This window comes from Papio anubis, chromosome 7, assembly GCF_008728515.1.
Source record: "Papio anubis isolate 15944 chromosome 7, Panubis1.0, whole genome shotgun sequence".
Taxonomy (NCBI): Eukaryota; Metazoa; Chordata; class Mammalia; order Primates; family Cercopithecidae; genus Papio; species Papio anubis.
Window position 1 is genome coordinate 116,140,467 of NC_044982.1, and position 22,906 is coordinate 116,163,372.

General features: G+C 44.4%; 1 pseudogene; it reads left to right on the forward strand.

The window, feature by feature from the left end:
- The first annotated feature begins 329 nt into the window (after positions 1-329).
- The window catches only part of LOC116275906, a 64,668-nt pseudogene continuing 42,091 nt past the window's right edge, over positions 330-22,906 (forward strand).

The window sequence follows — 22,906 nt, forward strand, 5'->3', positions numbered from 1 at the left end:
GAACTATACAAAGCACCTAATTCCATTCTTATTCCTTCTTGGATGAAAGGACTAAGTGATCGGCATCAGTGGAGCAGACAGAGGTCGAGACAAGAGGAAGGGCAGCAAAGTACCAGGAGGAGATCTGACTGGCAGGCTGGCTGAGCATTCCAACCTCTAAGATCAACCATTAGTCCTAAAGTTCTGGTATCTTCAACAATGTGATAAAATAAAAGAGATCTGCCTGCCTAGGTTGAATAGGTCCTAGAGAGTTCCAATATGAAAGCTCAGTATGACTGGATCAAATAGTGTGAGACAGGGAGAGCTTGCAAAAGACCCTCTGTCAGACCATGACAAAGGCTGTCCTAAAAAGTGCCAAGCCTGGGGAGCTCGAGGTTGGCAAGGCCTACCCAGATGCTATGAAGGCTTCCCAAAGGCCTTTGGCTATGATGACTACCGGCTCCCTCCGGGGGCTCTTGTGCCTGCATTGCCAGCCAGGTTCAGCTGTAGGAGAAACATGCTGTGGGAGCTGAGGCCACAGTGGAACAAGCAGCCATGGTGTTCATGTACAAATGCCAGCCTGTGCCAGGAACCCAGCCTGGGACTGGGTGGGGTAGGATAGCTATTTCAATCACTTAGCGTCCACCAGCAGCCACTAGCTAAGTCCCTACTGTGTGACATCCTACACTAGGCTAGGGAAAAATTGGAGAAAAAGCAGTCCCTGTCTTCGAGGAATTCACAATTTATTAGGGGAGACAGTGTTGGGAACAGGCCCCCAAATCTGGCCATAAACTGGCCTCAAAACTGGCCATCAACAAAATATCTACAGCACTATGACACGTTCGTGATAGCCATGATGCCCACGCTGAAGGTTGTGGGTTTACCGGAATGAGGGCAAGGAACACCTGGTTCACCCAGGTTGGAAAAGCACTTAAAGGCATTCTTAAACTATAAACAATAGCATGAATGATCTGTGCCTTAAGGACATGTTCCTGCTGCAGATAACCAGCCAGACCCATCCCTTTATTTCCTGTAAGGAATACTTTTAGTTAATCTATAATCTATAGAAACAAGGCTTATCACTGGCTTGCTGTCCATAAATATGTGGGTAAATCTCTGTTCGAGGCTCTCAGCTCTGAAGGCTGTGAGAACCCTGATTTCCCACTCTACACTCTATATTTCTGCGTGTGTGTCTTAATTCCTCTAGCGCTGCTGGGTTAGGGTCTCCACAACTGAGCTGGTCTCGGCAAGACAGACCAACAGAAGGTGATTTCAGTGTAGTATGGGGCAGGCAGGAAAGCACCAGGTAGGACATCAAACTCTGGCCCGGGCATCAGTGAAAACTTCCTGGAGAGAATCTTGATAATTCATTGAACATGGGAAACTGTCTGCATTCCCCAAATCCAAGCCAGAAAGATCTCTGTACAGAAATTTGGTGCAAAAGAGTCTGCCTGGTCTTTTGAATCTCAGGAGTTTAGGATATCTTTGGCATTTCAGGGAGCAGCTCACCCCAGCATTGCAGACCGGAAGGTCTCAGAGCAGCTACACCATTGCATGTCTCTGGTTAAATGGCCTTCTCTGGGTGATATATTCCTCCACTGGTGGCCATGATCAGCTATATCTCACAGTCGCTGGACATCTGATTATCAAGGTGCCTGGCTCACAAGCATGTGGGTCAATAGTACTCTCATCATCCAACCCCAGAAACCTAGGGGCAGCCACTGGGTTGAGATCAGAAGCAGACGGAGGCAGACACTAGTGAAACCCCCCACTGTCCGCTCTGCACACACCAGCACAGCCTCTTTCTAACTCCTTCCCAGCTCCCCTCCCTGCCCAAAGGAAGAACAGGTGCTAATCTCACAGGTCAGAGTCCAGAATATTCACTGGGCCACATTTTATTGGTAAACCGCCAGGTCACTGTACATTAAAGGCAACACCTTTTCTCCTCTGTCCTGCTTTGGTCCTAGGAAGGTCTCGGTCTTTGGGGCCTCCTGTGCTTTTGCTTCCTTCCTGTATGTGGTGAGCAGACCCAGGTTGTGCTGCCACCTCAGCGTGGGTCTGGCCGTGCCTCTCTGTTCCTGGATATGTAGTCAATAAGTAAGTTCAGTTGGGGCCTGCTCTCTCCTTAGCATGTGTACTTGTGTGTGCTGCCACCAGATTTAGATTCAAGAGGAGGGGAAGTAGGGAAGCAGCCACCTGATACAGTCATTCTTTCTCCAGCTTTTGCATTGACGTGTCAGCTACCAATAAGGCTAGCAAAAAAAAAAATGTAATTCACATCCTGTTATTCCTCCTTATATGAGAGGCCAAGGGGCACTGAATGATTGGCAGGACAATATTTTAGCCTTCCTGGGTCCCTAGCGGTAATGCCATTTTACTATTTATAGTTCTGCTGAAACCCTAACCCAAGCCTCTAACCGTCTCCTGCAAAGGGAAAGCAGAGCCTTCTGCTTATGGGCATGTTGGACTGAAGCCCAAAATCCTTGGGATCCTCCGAGGCATGTTGGCTGAGCTTCAGGAAACAGGAGTGAGCAGACAGGCCACTCAGGGCTTGGGGTGAAAGTACCAGCCTTGTACCAGCTCTCCAGAGGGAGTCGGCTGTGCCAGGTGCTCAGCCTCGCCTTGATAGTGATGCATTGTGGCATGAGTCTGGTGAAGTATTCAGCTGGGAGGTCTGGCCAACTGGTTCCCAGGGATGGGTGTGTTGTGGGAGGGGGATGGAGGAGAGGAAATCATGTGGGTCTTCCTTGGAATTATCTCTAAGGGACTCATACTCCTGGATGAATCTTGGCCAAAAGGGCCATGGTAGCTGAATAATGGCCCCCGAAGATGGCCTTGCCTCATCCCTGGAACCTGTGAATATATTAAATTTGCATGGCAAGAGGGACTTTACAGATGCAATTAAGGTTATAGATCTTAAGATGGGCCAGGCACAATGGCTCATGTCTGTAATCCCAGCACTTTGGGAGGCTAAGGCCGGCGGATAACTTGAGGCCAGGAGTTCAAGACCAGGCTGGCCAATATGGTGAAATCCCACCTCTACTAAAAATATAAAACTTAGTGGGGTGTGGTTGTGGGTGCCTGTAATCCCAGCTACTCAGGAGGCTGAGGCATGAGAATTGCTTGAACCCGGGAGGTGGAGGTTGCAGTGAGCTGAGATCCTGCCACTGTACCCCAGCCTGGGTGACAGAGTGAGACTCTGTCACCAAAAAAAAAAAAAAAAAAAAAAAAGATGGGAAGATTATCCTGGATTAGCCGGGTAGGCTGAGTGTAATCACATGAACCATTAAAAGTGAAATAATTGGCCAGGCACAGTGGCTCCCGCCTGTAATCCCAGCACTTTGGGAGGTCAATGCAGGCAGATTACTGAGGCCAGGAGTTCAAGACCAGCCTGGCCAATATGGTGAAACCCCATCTCTACTAACAATACAAAAATTAGTGGGGGGTGGTTGTGGGCACCTGTAATCCCAGCTACTCAGGAGGCAGAGGCAAGGAGAATCACTTGAACCTGGGAGGTGGAGGTTGCAGTGAGCCAAGATTGAGATTGCGCCACTGTACTCCAGCCTGAGCGACAGAGCAAGACTCCGTCTCAAAAAAAAAAAAAAAAAAAAAAAAAGGTACAAGAATCTTTCCTAGTTGAAGAGTGAGAGATGCAGCAAAAGAGAAGACAGGAAAGGTAAGGCATGAGAAGGACTTGACCCTTTGTTGCTGGCTTCAAAAATGAGGGGGAAGTGAAGGAATGTGGATGGCTTCTAAAAGCTGAGAATGACCCCTGGCCAACAGCCACCAAGGAAATAAGGACCCCAGTGCTACAACCACATGCAACTGGACCCTGCCAGCAACCTTCATGAACCTGTAAGTGACCCTCCTCCAGTAAGGAACACAGTTCTGCTGACACCTTGTAGTCTGGTGAGACTTATGTCAAACTCCAGACCTGCAAACTGTGAAATAATAAATGGGTGGTTTTTTTTGAGCCCTCACATTTGTGGGAATTTGTCATGGCAGCAATAACAAATTCATACAGAGGTGGAAAGCCAAGAGGTATTACTGAATCCATCAGTGACCTTGGTCTTGGGGTGCACTTGTCCATCTGTATTTTCTTAAGTGGCTGGTAGGTGAGATTTTTAAAACAAACTGTGATTCTCACAGGAATGTCCTGCCAGTTTCTTGGGGCTCTCATTCTGAACAGGAAACTACTCTGCTTCTTGCCCACCTACCATGGTCATGGATGATATCCTCTGACAGTCCTGGTCCTATTACCTCTAGATGGCTTTCTCAGGAGACCCCACAGTTGCCCTGAGTCTTTCTGAGAAGAAAGAGTAGCCCATGGGCAGGGAATAGCTATGTCTGGTGCAATCAGGGATGGCATGCTCTGTGTCCCACAGGAGAGGATTGTGGAAATCAGGGGTACCATCTCATCTTTGACGGTGTGGTTCTAGACGTTAGGACAGAGCTATTAGCTGAGAAGTCTTTGAGTCTTCCTGGAGACTGGGTCAGATAGAATTATGTCAACCCTAAGCTGTGGGATTAGCCAAGGACAGGCCTGACACTTCCTGAGGGGCCAGCTGGGGACATTGCTTGGGAACTAGCTATCTAGAAGATGGGCCTTCCCAGGTAGGATCCAATTAGCTAGGAGCATGTTGGTGCAGCTGGGTTTTTGCCTGTGTTTGTCTCAGTTGGCTCACTCTCTTTTTAAAAGAAGCAGATTCACTCTAGGAACCACCTGACATCGCTCACACACCTCCCATTAGCCTACCGGGAGGAAGGGAAACAAGGCAAAACCCAGACTTCTCCAACTTGACCAAGTCGTCCAGATGGCAGAAAAGGCAACAATTTAGGAGAGAAATCAAGGCTCTCTGCCTTCACCAAGTCTTTCTGGCAAATAAACAGGGGAAAATCATGATTAGATTCTAGCCTTGCAACTTAAATGCTAAGTGAAGATTCAAATAGAAGATTCAAAACCAAATCAACAGGAAAAGGAGTCAAGGAGATTTCATGCATAGCATTTTCAAGCAAATGGTAAACCCTAAGAGAACTGCTCTCCATTAAAGATAGGCAGTAAAATACTCAGCATGAAACCTATGCAAAAAAGCATCTGCAAAAAAGAACATAGTAGACAAAAGATGGATGAAGAGAATCCTTCTGAAGTTTTTCTCTAGGAAACAGAAGAATGACAAGATCTCGGACTGGTGAGGGGCTGGAGCCTGGCCCTTTTATGCTCTGCTGGTGGTGACATAAATTGGCCCAGCCTTTCTGCAGTCCACTGGGCTGGCAGGAATGAACATTTTAAATGAGTGTACCTTTGACCCTGTGATCTCACTTCTTGTAATTTACCCCTGGACAATCATTGCCGAAACAAATGGAGATCTAAAGACAAGTCTTTCCCTCTCAGCCTTGTTTATAACAGTTAAAAGTGGATGGCTGAATCATTGGTTTAAAAAATATAAAGAAATTATGGCACTTCCATATAGACAATATATAAACGACGATGTAGATCTTCATTTGATGATATGAAAATTTGCCTATCACATGTATAATTGAGTGCAAAAAAGAGATAACAGAACAGCATGATCCCATTTGTATAATATTTTAATAGGTGCACATGGAGGGATGTCTGGAAGGATGTTCACCCTAATAGTTGAATTTTACTTTATTCTTTGTACATTTCTGTATGATCACAATATTTATAATAAGCCTAAATCTTTAAAAGAATAAAGCTACTTTCAAAATAAGAAGGATATAATAGAAGTCTGCTCAATCTACCAGTTGTGATAGGATCTATAGTTGACAAGTTGGAAATTGCCAGTTACTGTGAGGTATTTTAAAGAATGACATAAGCATGTGTTAAATATTTTAACTTAAAATATATAAATGAATGCCCATTCACTATCTTTTGATATAGGGATATTTTCTTTTTATGCTTCATAAACCTAATCTGAATGCAGAAGCCTTCTAGATTTTTCCCCATAATACCTGCCTATATTTAATCTGATACTGATTATTTTTAACTAAAAAAATTTTTTTAGAGATGAGGCCTTACTCTGTCACCCAGGCTGGCATGCTGTGGTGCAATCATATCTCACTGCAGCCTTAAACTTCTGGGGTCAAGGATCCTCCTACCTTGGCCTCCCTAATTGCTGGGATTATAGGCATGAGCCACCACGCCCAGCCCTAATCTGAAACTGACTTTTTAATCACCTTTATCAAGTCAATACTCAGTCTGAACACTCCCTCCTCCTTGCTTGCTTCTAGATTAAGAGTGGAAAAGTTGGCCGGGTACAGTGGCTGATGCCTGTAATCCCAGCACTTTGGGAGGCTGAGGCACTCAGATCACGAGGTCAGGAGTTCGAGACCAGCCTGGCCAATATGGTGAAACACCATCTCTACTAAAAATACAAAAATAACTGGGCGTGGTGGCAGGCACCTGTAATCCCAGCTACTCAGGAGGCTGAGGCAGAAGAATTGTTTGAACCCAGGAGGCAGAGGTTGCAGTGAGCAGAGACCGTGCCATTGCACTCCAGCCTGGGCAACAGAGCGAGACTCCATATTTTTAAAAAAAAAAAAAAAAAAGGAAAAGTTGCTTTTCCAACCTTCTCTTTAGCAGGAATGGCCAGGTGGTAAAATTCTTAACAAGGCATTAGCCATCTACTAAGGGTTTCTGGGGTAGCTTTAGCTTGCAGCTTTCCATTCAGCCATCTAGTCAGCTACTAACATTTTGTTCCTTCCCTTCTATCCTAATTTCTCTTCTCCTGTCCTTCTAACACTGAACCTGCCTTTCCACTGAGCATTGGCCTTTGCAGGACATCACTGCAGATCTGTGGGACTCTTCCACTCCTCTGCATTAATTAGAAGTTGTCGCTGCATCTGCTGTAGCTCACATGCATGACTGCTGCTACTCTTGGACGCTGCCACCTCTGCCATGCCTTGTTGTCACCGTCATCCACACCACTGCCAATAGTGTCAAAGTGGTATAGTGGTCTATAGCAAAATGAGCAAGGGTTACAGTATCTGTACTCCTTGAAATGTTATGCTCTATTGGAAGAACCCCAAGTGAGAGCTGTGTATACCCCTTTGGGTCCCTGAATTTTCAGTGAAAGAACTCTTTCCATTTTAATTCACACTCTCTTGCTGTGCCCCAAGCCACAGGAGACTGGCTGGAGCAGGTCTGAGGGATGGACACTCAGCTATATATGGAATTATACCTCACTTGAAAACCAAGGTTCCATCAGTGGACCAGCTTGGTATCTGGACTCTTGTGCTGAGTGAGTTTTCTACTAGCAGGCTCCTACCCCCTCGTGCCAACAGATCCCACCAAGTTCTCTAGACATGGTTACATTTTATTGGTGAACACACTTGGACTCCAACTGGGTCTTCCACTGCAGACTTTTTGGGAAAGGAGAAGGAAGCAGGGAAATATTCTTAAATATGTTGACTTTGAAACAAATCTTATTTTATGATTACAAAATTAATACATACTTTTATAAAAAATATGTAAAGTACATAGAGAAAAAAGACCCAGTGAAGAACATAAAATTCACCTGCAATCCCACTACTTGGAAAGAATCACAGATAGGCTGGGCATGGTGGCTCACGCCTATAATCTTAGCACTTTGGGAGGTCAAGGCAGGCAGATCACTTGAGGCCAGGTGTTCAACACTAGCCTGGCCAACATGGTGAAGCCCCATCTTTACTAAAAATACAAAAATAAGCCAGGTGTGGGGGCATGCACCTGTCATCCCAGCTACTCTGGAGGCTGAGGAACGAGAATTGTTTGAGCCTGGGAGGTGGAGGTGTCAGTCAGCTGAGATCACACCACTGCACTCCAGCCTGGGCAAAGAGCAAGACCCTGTCTCAAAAAAGAAATAAATAATCACAAATAATGTTTTGATGGTTTTTAACTCCTCCATTGTTTTATATTGTTAAGATTACATTTAATATAATTTTATAGCTTGCTTTTTAATGACCTATCATGATGTCAGAAGCCATTTCTCTTGATACTAAAAATTATTTATAAGCAAATTTTTATTTTATTTAGATAGGGTCTCATTCCATCACCCAGGCTGGAGTGCAGTGGTATCACAGCTCACTGCAGCCTCAACCTCCCTGACTCAAGTGATCCTCCCACCTCAGCTTCCTGAGTAGCTGGGACTATAGGTATGTACCACCACACTTGGCTAATTTTAAAATTTTTTTGTAGAGACAGGGTCTCACTATGTTGCCTAGGCTGATTTGAACTCCTAGGCTCAGGTGATTCTCTAATCTCAGCCTCCCGAAGTGCTGGATTATAGGCATAAGCCACCATACCTAGGCCTATATGCAAACTTTTAACAATTATCTGATGCCCAGTGTTATGTGGATTAGGAGTGTTTTGGTAGAAAATCACAAAAATCCACTCAAGTGAGTGTAAATTTTTTTTTAAATGAAGAAAATTTGTTATGGGATCAGGGATGTTTCCTGGAAACGAAAGGAAGAGACACAGCCAGACCTCAGATCTAGATTATGAACAGATACTAGAAAAAGGGGTAGGAAGCCCACAGCACCCCTTCCCTCCAACTTGCCTCTGTTCCCCTCTGTACTTCTCTATTTTTGTATATGGTCTTTTGCAGAAAATATGGCCATTGACCACTCCTGAGTTTGCATGTCCAGGAACTCCAGGGAGAAGCTGATCTCTTTTAGTTCTCGTTTCAAATATTTGGGAAGATGTCTTAATTGATTGACCCAGTTTTGATCAGGTGCTGATCCATTCAACAGTGGGCAAGATGACCACAGTCATTCAGTAGGAACTTGTCATTCAGTAGGAACATGTAAACCGTGGCAGTATGAGGGGTTAAAGGAAAGGGAGCTCCCAGAACACTGGGAATCAGTGGAGTATGGTCAGGCAAACTATGTGTTATCCCAGAGCTTACCAAACTATTTCCCAATCATTTTGATCAGTGCTTGCAAGTAGATACTGGGTTGGGAATGAGAGTTGATATGTTGCCTCACCCTGCTATCCATGAGCATACAGGTCCCAGCTCCTACCCAGCCAAGGTACCAACTTGTACTTACAGACAGGTATTAATGGAACCGATGGAGAACTCTTCTGGGTTATCAAAGACTGTTGCTGGACGTCTCTAGAACTGAGCAGGGAACTTTCCATATGCAGCTCTCCCCTCAGGAAAAAGCTTCAACGTGTTCATAATATGAGAAGCCTCTCATTCAGTAGAATTAATGACTGGTAAATTTTAACAAAGGAAAGGAAATACTTCTTTCTATCCTGAATAACCCAGTCTGTGGCAGGGGGTAATTTGTATCGGAAATAAGGCTTGGATTTCCGAAGGAGTTGGATGGTTTTATGATCGCTAGTAACACTCACAGTTATGCATGTGTGGATTTCGTATTTCATGGTATGAGCTGATTGCCTGGAGGGGTCAGGAAGGCATATTTTCCAGAATTATATGAGTGGGTAGGTCCATTATCAGAAACCGTTATCTTCTTCTAAAGCATTAATTGTCGATCATTGACTCGGTGAAACTATCAGAAATGAAACAAAACCAAGCCCTGTGTATTCTAGGCTTATTTCTGAGGTCTCACCGGCTTACAAATGAGCCTTGGGGGATGCTGTGGTTCAGTGGTCCTAGCCCAAGGCTGGGAGGAGGCAGGAACCGGTATGGGTTCCATACTGATTTGCATAGATTAAGATGTAGGGGAGTTTCCTGCCTCACACAGGAAGGAATCTTTCCCAGACACCTCCCGTCAGAACTCCCTTCAGGCTCCAGTGCAAGGAGTGGATCAAGCGTCCCTGTCCTTGTACATCAGAGGTTGGCAAATGCAGCTTTCAGGTCCCCTCCTCAACACCCTCCTGTAGTAGAAGCTGGATTGGTCAGCAAGAAAGCCTTGCTGTTGGGTGGGCAGCCGTGAGTGTCTGTCTACCACCCCACTGTGCACAGAGCACTGGTGCTCGGCATCGTCATGGGACACAAAACAAGTATAAGTCAGTTTCCACCCTCAAGGAGCTCAGTATCTTTAAGTACAACTGAAATAATGGTACTGATCGAGTCAGAAAAGAAACAAAAGGATGAAGAGGCCAGTATGTGCTGGAATAGTCTGAACAGACTTTTGGCAGAGGTAGGGACAGAGCAGGAACCTTGAATGGATGATGACGTTTTGTTTATTTGTTTATTTTTAATTTAATTTTTGTGTGTTATTTTTTAGATAGATTCACTTTTGTTGCCCAGGCTGGAGTGCAATGATGCAATCTCGGCTCACTGCAACCACCACCTCCCAGGTTTAAGAGATTCTCCTGCCTCAGCCACCTGAGTAGCTGGGACTACAGGCATGTGCCACCATGCCCAACTAATTTTTGTATTTTTAGTAGAGACAGGATTTTGCCATGTTGCCAGGCTTGTGTCGAACTCCTGACCTCAGGTAATCCTCCCACCTCGGCCTCCCAAAGTGCTAGGATTACAGGCATGAGCCACTGTGCCTGGATGGATGATGGAATTTTTAAAATGGAGGGAGAGAGAGGAGGACATTCCAAGCTGGGGAAGCACACACAGGCTAAGACAATGAAGCAGATAGACAAGACTGCTGCACTGCGGGGTGGGGGTCACCTAGATGCACAGAAGGGGCTCCCTAAACCAGGAGGCTCTAGGCCTCTGGGCCCCAAATGGTTGGCAGAGAGTTTGAACTGAGTGCAGAGGTCTTCATATCCCATTGAAGGTTTTTGAGCAAAAGTGCCAGTTGGCCCAAGGCAGGACTGTCTTAGGGAGATGAATCTGTAGTATGGTATAGAGGTAGAAGAAAGAGAGTCTTAAGGAAGCAGGTTAGGAGGCTGTTGAAGAGAATCAGTTATGAGGGGGACAAGAAAGGCCTGTGTTATGTCCAGGGTTCCAAATGAGGAAAGTTTTCTGGTTAGGGAAAGGGGTAGGAAACTCAGTGAAGGACCGATAGGGCTGGTTATTCAGGAGGCCTGAGCCTGGGAGGATCAGGCTTTGGGAGGAGACAAGCAGAATCCCAATCTGCATCCTCAAACTTATAACAGTCCTGTGAGTCCAGAGAAATCCGTAGCTCAGCAGAGCTGCCCTGAGATCCTGGACCTTGGGGACAGCCTTAAGCTGGCAACAGAGGGTGACGCCTCTGCTGCTCAAAACCCAGGGTCCTTGAGGAAGATTCCACACCACACCACACCTCCCTGGAGTGTGAGTGATGAGGCCATTTAAATCCTGCAGGACCTGAGGTGAGGCTGAGCTTCCTGGAGGAAGGATCACCAGGGACTCAGGTGAGGGAAGTGAATCAGGACTGGATGACCATCAGACAGGGCTGTGACCTGGGAATCTGAAAGGAAAGGACAGGTCCAGGAGGCAACTTGAAATTCTATCTTCCAGTCAAATACTGGGGCAGAGCACAGATGTGCAGCTTCTCCAGGGGAAATCATTCATCAGGAATCATGTAGACCCTGCAGCAGCATCCAGAAGAGACCGTAAGAGTGAGCTGATTCAACTGCTTCATTATATAGAACGGAAACTGCCCAGAGAGTAGGAAGGACTTGCCAGAGATCAAAGAGTGAGTCCTACTGCCCACCCTAGTGCTTTACTAGCAGGGAGATTCTGGGCAAAACACCTAGAAAGCAATACATCTCCCTACTGTCTTTCCAGTTTTCAGCCTGCAGTGTGGATTCTGGAAGACTGAGCCTGTGTTTATCAGCTCAGATCTCCCTTTGCCAAGAGACTTGTTGGTCCCAGTAGGGTAAGCAATTGATCTCTCTTCTGCAGATGAATCCCATGTTGCTCTGGGTAGCATTTCCCCCTCTCCCCCAGGGCACACCACCTCCTCTTCCCACTTGGCATCTACCAGGGCTTTACCTTGGGGCAGCTGGCATCAGGCTTCTCTGGGCCTACAGAGGGCTACAGCTGTGCTGAAAGGGTAGTGACCAGGTCCCTGACCTATGAGCCCTCTGGAATATCTTCCCTTGGTTTCCCTTGAGGAACCAAGACAGGTTCTCGGCACTGAGGGGATCTGTGTCTCTATACAGACTGCCCTTGGAGGCACAGGCAGCCTGTCCTTGCTGACCATTGGAGAGCTGGGGCTCAGATACACCCCTTGGATACCATGGCTCACAACAGCACCCAGAACTGCTGTGCTGGACCTTAGCATAATGTATTCATAAACCATGGGTTTTAATAATAAAGACCAGGAAATTGGAGCACTGGCTTTCAACCCTGGCTGCATGTTATAAATTACCTAAATTCTTAAAAATTTTTATTTATTTTTATTAATACATAATAGTTTTACATATTTATGGGATACATGTTATATTTTGTTACATGCATAGAATGTGTAATGATCAAGTCAGGGTATTAAGAATATCCACCACTTCAACCATTTATCATTTCTATGTGTTGGGAACATTTCAAGTCTTCGCTTTCAGCTATTTTGAAATATGTAATACATTGTTGTTAACTACAGTCACCCTATTCTACTATCAAACATTAGAACTTACTTCTTTTTTTCTCTTAAGAAATTTACAGTCTAAGTACTTATTCCTTCTATCTAACTGTATATTCGTATCTATTAGCAAACCTCTCTTCATCTCCCACACCCACATCCTTCCCAGCCTCTAGTAACTATCATTCTACTCTCTTCCACCATACGATCAACCTTTTTTTTTTTTTTAGCTCTCACATATAGTGATTATACGTGATATTTGTCTTACTGTGTGACAAATATCACTTAACATAATGATCTCCAGTTCCATCCATGTTGCTACAAGTTACATGGCCTCATGCTTTTTTTTTTTTTTTTAGACGGAGTCTCGCTCTGTCGCCCAGACTGGAGTGCAATGCCGCCATCTCGGCTCACGGCAACCTCCACCTCCTGGGTTCAAGTGATTCTCCCACCTCAGCCTCTGGAGTAGCTGGGATTGCAGGGGCCCGCCACCATGCCTGGCTAATTTTTGTATTTTTAGTAGAGATGGTGTTTCACCACATTGGCCAGGCTGGTCTTGAACTCCTGACCTCAGGTGATCCACTCACCTTGGCCTCCCAAAATGCTGGGATTACAGGCATGAGCCACGGCACCCAGCCAGCTTCATTCTTTTTTATGGCCAAATAGTATTTAATTGTGGATCTCCTTGTGTCAGATCCAAATTCTTAGAGGAAGGGCTTTTGGCTTTTTCCCATTCAGCATGATGTTAGCTGTGGGTTTGTCATATATGGCCTTTATTGTGTTTAGGTATGTTCCTTCTATGCCTAGTTTGTTGAGGGTTTTTGTCATGAACAGATGTTGAATTCCATCGAATATTTTTTCTGCATCCACTGAGAAGGCCATATGGTTTTTGTCTTTTATTCTGCTGATGTGATGTATCACATTTATTGATGTGTATGCTGGACCATTGTTTTATCCTTGGGATAAATCCCACTTGATCATGGTGCATTACCTTTTCCTGTGCTGTTGGATTTGTTTTGCCAGTATTTTCTTGAGAATTTTTGCATCTATGTTCATCAGGAATATGGGCCTCTAGTTTTCTTTTTTCAATGTATCATTATCTGGTTTTGGTATCAGGGTAATGCAGGCCTTAATAAATGAGTTGGAATTTCCTTCTCATTTTTTGGCAATACTTCAAGGAAATTGGTGTTAATTCTTTCAGTTTGGTGGAATTTGGTGGTGAAACCATTACGTCCTAGGCTTTTCTTTGTTGAGAGACTTTTTATTACTGATTCAAAGTTGTTACTCATTATTGGTCTGTTCAGATTTTCTATTTCTTCCTTATTCAGTCTTGGTACGTTGTACGTATCCAGGAATTTATCCATTTCCTCTAGGTTTTTCAGTTTGTTAACATATAGTTGTTCACAGTAGTCTTTGATGATCTTTTATATTTCTGTGGTATAGTTGTGATATCTCCTCTTTCATTTTTGATTTTGTTTATTTGGGTCTTCATTTTTTTCTTGGTGAGTTTAACTAGCAGTTTATCAATTTTATCTTTTTTAAAAAACAACTTTTTGTTTGTTTGTTTCTTGACCCTTGGTACTTTTTTAGTCTTTCTTTAGTTCTGCTCTGATCTTTGTCATTTGCTTCCTTCCACTAATTTTGGTCTTAATTTATTCTTGCTTTTCTAGTTCCTTGAGGTGCATCTTTTGGTTATTTGAAATCTTTCTCCTTTTTGGATATAAGTGTTTATTGCTATAAACTTCCCTCATAGCACTGCTTTCATTGTATCTCATTGGTTTTGGTGTGTTGTGTTTCAATGTTCATTTGTTTCTAGACATTTTTAAATTTCCTTCTTAATTTCTTCATTGACCCCGTGGTCATTCAGGAGCATGTTGCTTAATTTCCATTTATTTGTACAGTTTCCCAAGTTCCTCTTGTTATTGATTTCTAGTTTTATTCCAGTGTGGACTGAGAGGATACTTGATATGATTTCAATTTTAAAAAATGCATTGGCACTTGTTTTGTGGCCTAATATATGGTCTATCCTGGAGAATGTTGCATGTGTTACTGATAAGAATGTGTATTCTGTAGCTCCTGAATGAAATGTTCTGCAAAGGTCTGTTAGGTCTATTTGGTTTAAAGTGCAGTTTAAATCCAATGTTGCTTTGTTGCTTTTCTTTCTAGATGCTCTATCTACTGCTAAGAGTGGGGTGTTGATGTCCCCAACTATGACTGTATTGGAATCTATCTTTCCCTGTAGGTCTAATAATATTTGTTTCATATAGCTGAGTGCTCTGCATTGGACACATATACATTTAGAATTGTTATAGCCTATGGCTGAATTGATCCCTTTATCATTAAATAATGACATTCTTTGTCTTTTTTTTTTAACAACTGTTTTTGACTTAAAGCCTGTTTTATCTGATGTAAGTATAGCTATTCCTTCTTGCTTTTGGCTTCTGTTTGCATAGAATTTTTTCTCCCATCCATTTACTTTCAATCTATATGTATCTTTACAGGCAAAGTGAGTTTCTTGTAGGCAGCATATAGTAGGATTATGTTTTTTAATCCATTCAGCTAGTCTAAACCTTTTAAGTGGAAAATTAGTCCCTTTATACTCAAGGTTATTATTGATATGTGAGGGCTTATTCTTGTCATTATGTTAATTGTTTCCTTTTTGTTTTACATATCTTTTTCTTTATTTTTCTTATTTTATTACTTATCATTGGTTTGGTGGTTTTCTACAGTGGTAACATTTGAGTCCTTTCTCCTCCTCACTTGTGTTTGCTCTACTTGTAAGTTTTATACTTGTGTGATTTTATGATGGTAGATATTGTGGTTTCACTTTCAGGTGTAGGATTCCCTTAAGCATTTCTTGTAGGACTGATTTATGTGGTGATGAATTTCCTCAGTTTTTGCTTGCTGGGTAAGTCTCAGTTTCTCCTTTATTTATGAAGGATAACTGTTGGATGTAGTATCTTTGGCTGATAGTTTTTTCTCTTCTTTCAGTACTTCGAATATATCATCCCATTCTCTCATGGCCTGTAAGGTTTCTGCTGAGAAATCCACTGTTGGTTTGATGAGGGTTCTCTTATGTGTCACTAGATGCTTTTTTCTTGCTGCTTTTGGAATTTTCTTTGTCTTTGCCTTTTTTTTTTTTTTAAGATAAGGTCTCACTCTGGAGTGCAATGGCATGATCACCATTCACTGTAACCTTGACCTCCCTGGGCTCAAGTGATCCTCCCACCTCAGCTTCCTGAGTAGCTGGGACTACAGGCATGTGCCACCATGCCTGGTTAATTTTTCATATATTTTGTAGAGATGGGATTCCGTCATGTTGCCCATGCTGGTCTCAAACTCCTGAGCTCAAGCAATCTGCCCGCCTTGACTTCCCAAAGTTCTACAATTACAGGCATGAGCCACTGCACCTGTACTGTCTTTTACTTTTGACAGACTATAATGTGCCTAAAAGACCTTTTCGGGTTATATCTATTTGGGGATAGCTGAGCTTCCTGTGTCTGGATGTCTAAATCTCTTACTACATTTGGGATGTTTTCAGCTATTATTTTGTTAAATAGATTTTCTATGCTATTAAACTTCTCTTCACCTTTTGGAATGCCCAAAATTAGAATATTTTGTCATTTTATGATGTCCCATGTGTCATGTAGGTGTTCTTAATTTTTTTTTATTCTTTATTTTTTTCTTGTCTGGCTGACATATTTCAAAAGGCATGTCTTCAAGTTATGAAATTCTTTCTTGTGCTTGATTCTAGTCTATCGTTGAAGCTCTTGATTGTATTTTTTATTTCATTCATTGAATCTTCCATTTCCAGGATTTCTCTTGGCTCTTTTTTGTATCTCTCTTTTCAGTGAATTTCTCATTCATACCCTGAATTGTTTTCCTTATTTTTTATATTATGTATCTGTGCTTTCTTATATTTCACTGAGCTTCTTTAATATCATTACCTTGAATTATTTTCCAGGCATTTCATAAATTTCTTTTCACTGGAACCTATTGCTGGAGAATTACTATGCTCCTCTGAAAGTGTCATATTCTTGTTTCTTTGTGTCCTTTTATTGATACCCACACATGTGGTATAACAGTGACTTCTTCCAATTTTTTGGATTTTCTCTTTTCTTTTTCTTTTCCTTCTTCTTCTTCTTTTTTTTTTTTTTTTTTGAGATGGAGTCTCACTCTATCACCCAGGCTGGAGAGCAGTGGCACAATCTCAGCTCACTGCAGCCTCCACCTCCTGGGTTCAAGCGATTCTCCAGCCTTAGCCTCCCAAGTAGCTGGGACTACAAGCATGTGCCACCGCGTCTGGCTGATTTTCGTGTTTTTAGTAGAGACTGGATTTCACCATGTTAGCCAGACTGGTCTCAAACTCCTGACCTCAGGTGATCCACCCACCTCTGCCTCCCAAAGTGCTGATTTACAGGCATGAACCACCATACCCAGCCTTGGATTGGTTTTTTTTAGGGGAAGACTTTTTAACAGGAAAAAGTCCTCCCCTACAGTGTTAGTTGAGTAATGCACTTTGGCTTTGATTCTGGGTGTGTGCAGTACTGTAGTCTGTGTACGATGTCTTTGGCTGCAAACATTATCAGTGGTATCTGTGATTTTCTTAGTGGCTTAGGCTATGGCTGCTGGTGGTGGCTGTGGTGAAGTTTTACTGGGGACAGAACACCAGATGGGCCAGTCCTCAAGCTCTAATGGTGGCAGCAGTGGCCTGAGAAGGTCTGTCGTTGGGCCGCCAGGTGGCGTACATGAACATTGGTATTAGCAGGTCCAGGCAGGCTCACTCTTGGGCCTCCAGGAGGTTTGCTTGGGTGCTGGTAGTGTCGGTGGTGGACTGGGTAGGTGGGAGAGTCCTTAAGCCCCTGGGCCACATGCTTGGTGTGGGTAATGATAGTAGTGATGGTGGAACAGCCCCTGGGCTCCCATATGTCATTCACTGGTGTTAATGGTGGCTAGGAGGGCCAGTCCCCAGGCCCCTAGGTGGCATGTGTGGGTGGGTGTCAGTAGTGGTGGTGGAGCAGGCTGGGTGGGCCCATCCTCAAGGCCCCCAGAAGGAGTGTCCAGATGCCAGCAGTGGTGGACCAAATGGCATGCTTGGGTGCTGGTGGCAGGTTTTCTGGGCCTGTTGTTAGGCCTACTGGTGGTACGCATGTGTTCTGAGAGCAACTGACAGGGTGGGGCAATACTCTGGCTCTTGGGCAGTATGCTCAGGGACTGGGGGAGCAGTGCCAGGCAGGCCAGGCCTGTTCCCAGGTCCCCTCAACGGTGTACATGGGCAAAGGCTTTGGTGGGCAGGACAGGGTGATCCCCAGGCTCTGGGCAGTGTGCTCAGGTGGTAGTGGCAGCAGCAGCAGTGGGCAGGGAAAGCCTGTCCTCAGGGCACATGTAAGTCCTTGGGGCCCCTGCTGCTAGGGTGGGGAGACAGAGTTGCTGTCTGTGGTAGCTACCCCAGACAGGTGGCTCTCAGGCTCTGGGGAGTGTGTACATTCGGGTTCCTGCATGCGGTGGCTGGCTGAGAGAGGCTATCCTCAGGGCACATGCAAGTGTGCTGTTGTTCAGCTGCTGGTGGGGTAAGGTTGCTGTCAGTGACAGTGGCCCCAGGCAGACAGGTTTCAAGCTCTGGGGCATGCACACTTCAGCTCCCTTTGTCTGGGGGACAGTCTCCTCAGTGCACTACTCTGCCCTTTCCCCAGCATACAGGACACAGAGTAGGCTGGAGTGCTGGGAACGCTGCTGTTCCATGGGGTCCACCTGCATCACGCCACTGCAGCCCTCTGGGTGGATGCAGGGGGATGTCAGTGGGGGTCCAGGGATATGGAGAGGCAGAGGCTGTTGGGCCCTGGGGGAGGGGATACAGTCTGGTAGGGGCTGAGCTCTCAAAATGGTACCATTCTGCATCTGCTTGGGTCTTAGGGGGTGATATGGTTTTGGTCTGTGTCCCCACCTAAAGCTCAACTTGAATTGTAATCTCCATGTGTCAAGGGAGAGACCTGTAATCCCTACGTGTCAAGGAAAAGAGTAACTGGATTATAGGGGTAGTTGCCCCCATGCTGTTCTTATGATAGTGAATTCTGAAAAGATCTGATAGTTTTATAAATGGTAGTTTTTCCCTGTACTCACACACATATACACTGTCTCCTGTCACCTTGTGAAGAAAAGTGCCTGCTTCTCCTTCCGCCATGACTGTAAGTTTCCTGAGGCTTCCCCATCCATGTGGAACTGAGTCAATTAAACCTCTTTTCTTTATAAATTACCCAGTCCCGGGTAGTATTTTTATAGTAGTGTGAAAATGGATGAATACAGGCGTGTGGGACCCAATGCGTACTTCCTATCTGCAGCAATGTTGTCATGTGGACTCCAGGGAGTTCCTTATACCAGTCTCAGGGCCCACAGGTTGAAGGACTCTGCTATGGCTAGGACTGTAGGAGTCCACAGTAGGAACGTGGACCACTGGAGATCGCTCATGTACTCTTCTTCCACACTGGAGAGTTTCTCCAGGTTCCTGGCTGATCCCAGTCAGGCCGTCTGCCTCACTTCCTTTTCGTTAGACACCTCAGCTGTTTCCTGTCACTTCCATGCTGAATTCTAGAGTTCTCTCTTAGATGTTCTGTTCAAAGTGTTATTATCTAGTCATTATTTTGTTGGTTCTTTGTGGAGAAGAAGGGATGTTCAGTGCCTCTAGTCAGGCATCTTGAAGCTCCTCCTCACCTAAAATTTTTTTTAAAATTTGGATGCCTAGGACCTCCTCCCAGAGATTCTGGTTTCCTGAGTCTGGGATGTGGCCTAAGCCTCAGGATTTTTAAGACTGATATGCAGCCAAAAGCAAGAATCCCTGAATTAGAGAAATTGAGATAAATTCATTTTATATTACAGGGAATCAAAATATGTCCTGTCTTCATTTCATTTTGTATGGGTGCATCCAGATTCATCTGCTGATTTTGATTTACTTTCTGGTTGCTTTTGTCAGGGGCTTCCTTCCCATTTCTATTCACTCTCTCGCAATTCCCCCTAGATTCTGGGGTGAGTACATGGCCCATATGGATTCAGCAAGGCTCAATGAGCCAATGAGTTCTGAAAAGAAATTGTTGTTGACCCTTGTTAAAGATGGTAAGGCAGACTTTAGTTAGGACCATTATGATAGGTGTAAGGACCACTGCAATAGGATTTTGCAATGGAGAGAGATTGGGCTCAACTCTGAATACAAGGAAGAGTGGGAATGTATAGCCAAGGAGCAAGGTGGGGATCAGTGGATAGAAAATTACTTAGCAGAAACATCAGAGGTAAAGAGAATCCTGGCTAAACTGACCAGACAGAATTCATGCTGAAGGCAACCACGGTGATCCTACATCACCGGGCGGATGGTGGAGTATGAAGAACCTCTGTAGATATGATTAGATTAGGGAATCTGACCTAGCAGGATTCTTACCAAAATTGGACACTGCAGAGGTAAACACAGAAGCCCAAATGTCCCAGCTTAGTTGAGAAGAGAGTTCAGGGGAGCCTGCAGAGAGTTTGTTCAAGGAGAGAATCTTTGTTGGAGTTGCAACCCTTGGATTTTCTCTGAAGCTACGGGGAAAGAGAAGCCCTCTTTCTTCTGAGTTGGAACTGGTAGCCTGTGGCACTGGCGTTTCGGGGACCACCATGGAGAGAGGGTGAGCTTGAAAATGAAGCCACCATAGGGAGAGCAGAAAGAAGAAAAGGCACAGCAATGAGGACATCACCTGAACACCTGGGTCTTGGCATACATGAAACCAGGTACTCCTGGATTTTACTGTTATTGAGCCAAAAAATTGCAGGTTTTGTTTAATCTATTTGATTTTGAGTTTGTTGTTTGCATCTATAAGAGTCCTATCTATGATAAGAAAGTTTCTCAAAACCTTACAGATAAGCTCTTAGGTATGTAAAGGTTTCTTCTTTCCCTTGCGTTCTGCCTACATAGGTTGGCATGAGCAATTTAATGACCAGAGCAAGGCAATATTTTAGATTTAAATAGAGCTGGCTCTATGATACCAATCTCAGGGGTTTGCTGTGAGGATCACATGAGATAAATCTTGTAATGGATGGTCCAACAGGCTTTTGTACAAAAATGTCTTGCCGTTGTTATATTTTGTTGGTTGGTTAGTTTTAGAATAGCTGACAACAGCATCTCTGTCTGGGTTGGGGCAGGGACCACCTCATGCTATCCTTGTTATATAAATGGTCAGACCAACAGACTACCCACTTCTGGGGAAAAGGAAAGGTATAATAGAACTTTTATTTAAGATGGCAAAGACAGATAATCACTTAGGTGTCCAGAACTTTAGACAGTGGGAGAATCAATTTGCAGAAAGCACCCAGAGTCCCTCCTGGGAAGAATGGACTGACAGCCCAACTCCTTCTCTCCGAGACCTGGAGCTGGTACCTGTGAAGGCCCAGTGCCAGAGAAGGGTGAGAACAATATTGAGACAAAGGTATCTTGAGAGCAGAAACAAAACAACAGGCAGCTCAGTACAGAGTAGTAAAGGACAAATGGGAGAGGATAGTTCTAGGTTTAGGACACAAGGCATCCTGGAGCCTGTCATAACCACTCTTTGTAGTGAAGACCTCCACCTTTCACAAGCAACTACATGCGAAATAACTGGTCACTCTATCCCCTAGTAGCAACCAGATAACTGCAGTAACAGCAGCAGCAGCAGCAGTGGCAGTAGTAGTAGCAGGAGCAGCAATAGCTAATGGTTATTAAAGCGCTATGCTAAGCACATTTACATCTACATCTCCTTTAATAATCTCAGCAATCCTATGAGCTTGATATCATTATTATCATTAGTAACAGAAGGTGCTTACTCTTTTCTACAGCTGGGGGTAGAAAAGATTAAGCACCTCGCCCAAGGAACTCTGACTCCAGAGCTCACAAACTCTACCACTCCTTGGTCATCACCCTGCAGACAATCTGACAAGTGCTTCCTGCCCACTGCCTGTGCCCCTCCATGGCAGGAATCCTTATGGGAACAGATCCTTACCCAAACCAAAGCTGGGGAAAGAAACAAGCAGCACTAGGACTTTGGGGGCCTCGGGTTGGAGCCATAATACTAGAGAAGTGGAATCACCTATACCCCTGCTACAGTTTGAATGTGTCCCCCAAAAGTATTGCTGGAAACCTAATCCCCAGTGCAACAGCGTTGACAGGTAGGGCCTAATGGAAAGTATTTAGGTTATGAGGGCTCCACCTTCATGAATGGGTTAATGCCTTAATCCCTTTATTATAGATCTCTTGCTCTTCTGCTCTCTCACTTAAATGCACTCTCTTGTCCTTCAACTTTCTGCCATGGAATGATGCAGCAAGAAAGCCCTTACCAGACGCAGCCCCTTGATCTTGGCCTCACCAGCCTCCAAAACTGTGAGACAAATAAACTTCTATTGTTTATAAATGTCCCAGTCTGTAATATGCTGTTACAGCACTACAAAATGGCCTAAGACAGCTTCACAGGGCCTGCCACTCAGGCAGTCATTCCGTGGAAGAAATCAGAGAGGATGAGTTACTCTGCTTGGGAAGAGCTCCACTGTACCAGGCAGCTTGTCCACACTGGGCAGCTTCTCAACACCAGGCAGTTAGAGTCCCTCCCATGCCAGGACAACACAGTAGATCATGGCAGAGACCAAGTCTTTTCTCCCTGTATCCCTTCTCTCTCTCTCTTACTTTCTGTAACAGAAATGCACCACCAGCTGTTAGCAGGGCACATTAGCCCAGCTAGAGACTACATCTCCCAGCCTTTCTCATAGGTAGATATGTTCATGTGACTATGTTTTTGTCCAGTGAGATGTGAGCAGAAGCTGTAGGATGTGTTCCACTTTGGGGTCTTAACTAAAAAGAATTGGGTCCCTTCTCCCAGCCCCTTTTCTTTTCCTTTCTGGTTAGGAAAGAGTAACAAATGGGTCCTATGCCTTGGACCCAGAGATGGAAGCCATGCATTGAGGATGTACCTTGCCAGCTATTGTTGACATCTGAACTTTTATGTTTAAGAAAAATAAGGGTCTAAAATTTTCATTTTATAATCACCGTATATTTTGGTTTATTTGTCTATAGCCTAACTACTATAATGTTCAAGCTGACTGGAATGTCCAACTCCCTACGCAAAACTAACCAAAAAGGCTTGAAGCACATGGCGATTCCTAGGCAAATAAAGCTTTTGATGGGGGAGAGGAGGCTTACGGGAGGAATACAGAATTTCCTGATAATAACAGTATATGTTTGGCCATTTATGGCAAGGCAAGTTGTTAGTTAGGATAGAGTAGATTATGCTGTATTGACAAGCAACAACAAAATTCTGTGGCTTAACATGTAAATACTTATTTCTTACTCATGCAAAACCCACCACGGATCCAGTTGACTCTTGAGGGCAACCAGCCTCCATATGTGGTAACCCAGTGACTTGAGCTCCTCAGTCTTTTGTCCATGCCACCTATACACAAGGCCTTCTCCAAGATTGTTGCACTAGGAAAGGAGAGCATTGGGAGGTCTCAC